The sequence below is a fragment of the Culex pipiens genome, chromosome 2 (assembly GCF_016801865.2).
Source record: "Culex pipiens pallens isolate TS chromosome 2, TS_CPP_V2, whole genome shotgun sequence".
NCBI lineage: Eukaryota > Metazoa > Arthropoda > Insecta > Diptera > Culicidae > Culex > Culex pipiens.
The window spans coordinates 200,444,443-200,450,442 of NC_068938.1; positions in this window are offsets into that span (position 1 = coordinate 200,444,443).

Sequence of the window (6,000 nt, forward strand, 5' to 3'; positions counted from 1 at the left end):
CCGATGCAAATATTTAAAAAAGTTTTTGTCCCTCGGCCCTAGCCGAGGTCAAGGGGGGGGGGCAAAAAAAATAAAAAAATATAAAAATTTAAATAACAAGCCATAGTCTTCACATTTAAATAAAAAAAAGTGTTTTAAAATGCATTTTACACTAGTTCAGTTGTTTTGCAATCATTAGTTTTCAAAAAATCTAAGATATGACAAAAACAAAAATTGTATCGAAAAAAAAGATTTTGCATCGAAAATTTTCAAAAAATCTTAAGATTTTTTAATAAACCCAAACATGCTAAAAATGATTTTAAACGCAGGAGAATGTATTTTAATTTGATTTCAGTTGGTTGCACTTGAATTTTCATTGAAATTTTGAAGTTTATTGTAAAAATATTTTTTTTGCCCCCTGATTTTTTCGGGCCAAATTTGAAGGGGGGGGGGTGACAAAAACTTTTAAAAATATTTGTACCAGCTTAAACATACTTTGAATGTGTTGGTAAATTTCTGACTAGAAAGCCTTATTAAAAAAAATTAAAAAATAAAATCTAAATATTAAATTAATTTTTTTAACGAAGTCATTTTTGCAAAATTGATATCAAATTTATTTGAAACTCTTTTGGTCGTACAAAGTGTTATTGTGCTTATGTAAAAATATAAAATCAGCAATTTATGCTTAATTTTAGGACCCAATTTGATGGTTATATTTTTTTTTAGATGTTTCAAAAATCAAATTTCTTATTTTTGCTTTCTAAGTGTTTTTGATACCGCCTTGAGTCAGAGATATCCGAAAACACCTGAAAAGCAAAAACATTATAATTTTGTATGTTTGGACCTTCTCAAAAAATAAACCCCAGATTTTTTTTCAAATACCATTTTTTAAAATTTCTATATCTTTTGATTTTTTCTAATTTTCGAACTGTTGAATCGATTTCTTTTAGAATTTAGAATTTTTGAATCTCAGAATTTTAATAATTTTGAATTCAAATAATCGCCTACGAACCGTATATTTTTTTCAAGACTCTAAATTTTCAAATTTCTTCATCATTGGATTTTTTTAAATTATTAGACGTTTGAATTTTAATATTTTCGGATAATGGAATTATTTAATTCTTGAATTTGGAAGCTTTGTTTAGAATTCTGATTTTTTTTTTAATTTAGTATTGCATTTTTGAATTTTGATTTTGTAAAAGTTAAATTTTTTGAATTTTAAAATTTTTAAATTATTGAAATTTTAAATACCTACCAAAAAATTTCAAAATTTCTAAATTTTAAAATCTGATTTTTTTCATTTTTGAATTTTAAAGTATTTTTTTTTTGATGTTTTTGATTTTTAATTTTTTTGAGCCTGAAATATTTTTATTTTTGAATTTTTGAATTTCTTAATTTAAAATCTATTGAATTTCTAAATTTTTGAATTTCAGATTTTTTTTAATTTTTTGCATGAAGATTCAATTATTATTGTTATTGCTCTTCCCTCTGTTTTATTTCATTTTGAGCTTAACACAACATCCGTCCTTAAAATCTTCGGCATTTAAAAATTTTGCCTTTATTTTTTGATTTTTTATTTCGAAATATGGAATTTATGAACATTAAACATTAAACATTTAATTTCAAAATTTTGAATTTACATTTTTTAAATTGTGGCTCTGTAAAATTCTGAATATTTTTTTGAATATTTCAATTATTGTTTTTTTTTTAGTTTTTGATCCCAGAATTTTAATAATTTTAAGTTCGAACTATCGAGTATAAAATGTATAATATTTTTTGAAACCTCTGAATTTATGAAAAAATAAAGTTCTAAAAATGTCTATACTTTTGGAATTTCGATGCTTTAAATGTTCGGATTTTCGAGTTTTTCGATATGAGAATTTTTGAATTTCAAGAATTTAGATTTGCTAATGCATTCTTGAATTTTTGACTTGGTCGATTTCTTGAATTTTTAAATGTATGAATTTAATAATTTCTAAATTGATTTATTGTTGAATCAATTTCTCAAGTTTTAGTTCAGTTTTTTTTTTTATTTTTGAGTTTTTCAATATTTGTTTATTTAAATTTCTAAATTTAGAAATTTTTAATCTCTTCTTTTTAAATTTAAACATTTAAGATTCGGCATATTTATATTCGACCTTATGAGGCAATTCGTGGGCAATTCTGGATTTTTAACATTATTATGTATATTGATTACAAAATTATTTAAACGTTTGTTATTTTTATAGTCGCACTGAAATAAGCAAATCTCGAGGCAAATCTAAATTATTTGATTTTTTTCGTCAAAACATATTGCAACTGTAAGCGCCGCACGAAGAGACAAACGTCCAAGCAAACGTCACTTTCTGTTTCTTTTCAGTTGCGCACCGCTTAAGAAAAAAAACTTGACCATTTCCTTGATCCTTTCTTGTGCGTTTTTTAGTTTTAGAGCGTATAGTTGAGCGCTTTAGAGTTTTGCGTTCCTTCTGATCTCCGTACTACTTAAAGGAGACATCTCGATGCCTCTGTGCTCTCTTGTGCTAAGCTTGCTGGTTTTCCTATCTAGTTAGCATAAAAGAGCACAGAAGCATCGATCTGTCAGATTTGAGAGAATTTCACTAAATTTTCATTGAATTCTGAGTGGATTTCTCTCAAATCTGACAGTGTCCTTTGCTGATTTCTGCACTCAAAATCAGAAGTACCCCTCAAAAAGGGTTCTGTCTACCCTTTATCTGTCAAAATAAGGTAGATAAACCCTTTTTTGGGGTTACTTCCACCACCGGTAAACTTAAAAAAAGGGTGGAAGTAACCCTCCAAAAGTGTTCTTAATAAGGCTTTCTAGGCCCAGTGAAAAAAAATATAATTTAACCCAAAAATGACGAACTTCTCGTCACAGTGCCCTGATGCAAACAAAGACCGAGCTCGAGCTGTCACAGCCCTGGGAAGTATGTTTGCTGACATATCGGGCGGCCAGTCAAAAAAACCAGCTAGAAGTCGCCTGACAAAAAATCCAGTTTAAACTCTTTGTGGTCGTACAAAAAGTCATTGTACTCAGAAAAATAAGCTTTATCGCTGGAAACAATAATATCAGCAATCTAAGCTTCATTTTAGGACCCAATTTCACTCAATTTTCGTTGAATTCTGAGTGAAATTCACTCAAATCTGACAGATGTCCCTTTTGCTGATTTAAGAGTAGATTGATTGATTTTCAACGTGCGTGTAACGACGGGTTTAGAATTAGAAAATATACTTTTGATTTTGAGTGTAGTTCACTTTTTCCTGTCACAAAAGTGGGTAAAAATTATAAGTTTGGTGATTTACAGTGTACACGAGGCCGCGCCATTGTCGCCCTGCGACTGAAAATCTTACTGATATTACTTCAGCAGGGAAACGTTAGCAGGGAAAATTTTAGTTCTAGTATTGGCCACCAGATGGCGTCATTGAAATTCGCTTTCCCTGCTCACTTCACATCGTCAGCAGGGAAAAAAATGTGAAGACAGCAGGGAAAGTGAAATTTCCCTGCTAACGTAAACAGGATTTTTTGAACTATAATTTGTATCGTGAATGCAATCTTTTCAACAATATATTTACTTTGATGTATTTAAATTGGTTTTTTACGTATTGCAATGCCTTCAAATCTGAACAAATATTTTCCCTGCTAACGTAACAGTTACTGAGCCAGAAGAAAATTTTAAAGTCATGGTCATGGATCACAGAAATAGGCATTTTCAAACCAAAATAATAATACTCAAATATTTTGGTGGAAAATATTTTCAAATGATTCCTGTTCTTCAACTGTTCAGCAGCGAATTCTATCATTGGGGCGTGGCTTATTATTGTGATGAGCATTTTCTTTGCTAACTTCACAGTTACCAAGCGTTTTGCTTTTTTTTTTTTTGTACAAGCTAAGGTCCATGTAAAACTGTTAAAAAATAAATGAGTAGGTATCTATTTAATTTTACACTAGCACATTTTACTACCTTTTCATAGAAGTACGATTGTAATGTGAACTCAAATAAATATTTTGTTTGAAAAATACCTTTGTCATTCTCTGACATTTAAATTTATTTGTGGCTCAGTAACTGTTACGTTAGCATGAAAAATATACATCCGATAATAAAGCCATAAAAATAACAATGATAATGACATTCCCAACCGCTAAATCAGGCCTGCCCAACCATTTTGGCTCAATTTTTACATTTTGGCATCGAATTGCCAACATTTTCATGATGTATTTGATGGAATCGGTTCTAAGTTTATCAGTGAACATAACATTGATAAAAGTTTGAAAAAGTATACATTTTAGTCATTTTTATCTTCATTTAAGTCGAAAATCTATCCGGCCCGCGGGACGGACCAGCGAAAATTTAAAAAATATCGTTTCGTAAATTGTAGTTATTTTTTTAAACTAACTATTAATGTGTTTAACTGACTTTTTTGTTTGCTTGTTGTGTTTTAATTAATATTTATGATTTTAGAATCTGATCTTTTTAAGAGCAATTTAAAAAAAAACTAATGGTACGTTCGTTTGATGGCTAGTTCCACACTGAGTGCCGCACTCAGAGCTGTCAAAGTGTTTCTTTGAAGAAACTCGCGCTAGTTCCGCACGAGTTTCGCCGCCATCTTGGAACTGAAACTCTAGTGCCGCACTCGAGTTTCATGCGAGTTACACGTGCACTGACAAATGACGTTCGATTGAACCAAAACTGGCACCGACGAGTGTGGCACTCAGTGCCACACCGGCTCTTCAAACGAACGTACCATAAGGAACATTTGGACAAAAACTCCTAGCGACATCCATCTGAATTATTTTAAAATTCATGATTTTTTTCGAAAGTTAAATTGGTGTCTCATTATTGATTCTTTTTACTGAAGTCACGGACAAAACCACCCTGCTTACGCGTTCCAGAATAGATTTTTTTTCTCAAACTAATGTCCCAAACAAATCAAAAATGTTTTCCCTGCTATCGTAACAGTTTACTGAGTTAAGTGTTACTTCAGCAGGGAAAGCGTAGGCCACGCCCGCAAACGACCCACAACGCTGTCAGCAGGGCAAATAGTTGTGAAGTCCGCAGATTTGTTTTTTTTACAGAGACATGTATACAGAGCCGTGGACATCTATCTGAAAACAATAAAAATTTCGAAAAAAAAAAATAGAAATTTAATTGCTTTAAAATAACGCTCTCATACCAAGCAGTTAATGGTAAAGTGGTAATATTTGCAAGGAAATCCAAATATTTACGAGTTATTCAATCAGAAAAGATGTGATATCTGGAGCAACACGAGAAAAGGGCGGATGAGCATTTTGACAGTTTGAACTATTTTGCTATTTCTCAAGCTTCAGGTAACTTTTTCTCAAAAATCGATATGGGAAACATTAGCTGACCTCCACAGCTACCATTCAACACTATGGGTTTTGTTAAATAGTTGCTTATATCGGCGACCAGAGGAAAGCAGAAGTCGGAAGTGAGAATGAAAACGCGAGAATGTACAGTTAAGACTAACTAACATTTATTGCTCGTAAAAACGCGTCTGATCGTGGTGATCGCTAAACTGGTTGTGAGGACGATCGACGAGTCGTCAAAGAAGGAGAGCTCGTCGTCGTCGTCTTCGTGGTTGCCAGAAGGGCCTAGGATGTGCGCAGACTTGATGTGGACAGCGCAGATTTCCACACTCCTCCTCGATGGACAGCAGCAACGTCTACGCCAGCAGCCCGAGCGTTCCGCAGAACTGCCCAAGCTTCAACGGTCCCAGGGGCTTGGTGAAGAGATCGGCTACCATCCGGTCCGTCGGACAGTACTCCAACGCAATCTGCTTCGTGACGCACAGTTTCAGAAGGCTTGCCCACAAGATTACTCCTCCTCCAAAGGTGAAAACAAAGCCGGACGTTGAGCGTCTGTTTCCTGGGTCGCCGGCCCAGTCTGCATCCGAGTGCCCAACTAGTGCTTCCCCAGGCTCGCCGCCCAGTCGAAGATAGTACTCCCTCGTCGCTTTTAGATACCGGAGCACACGTTTTGCCGCAGTCCAGTCGGCTTCATTGGG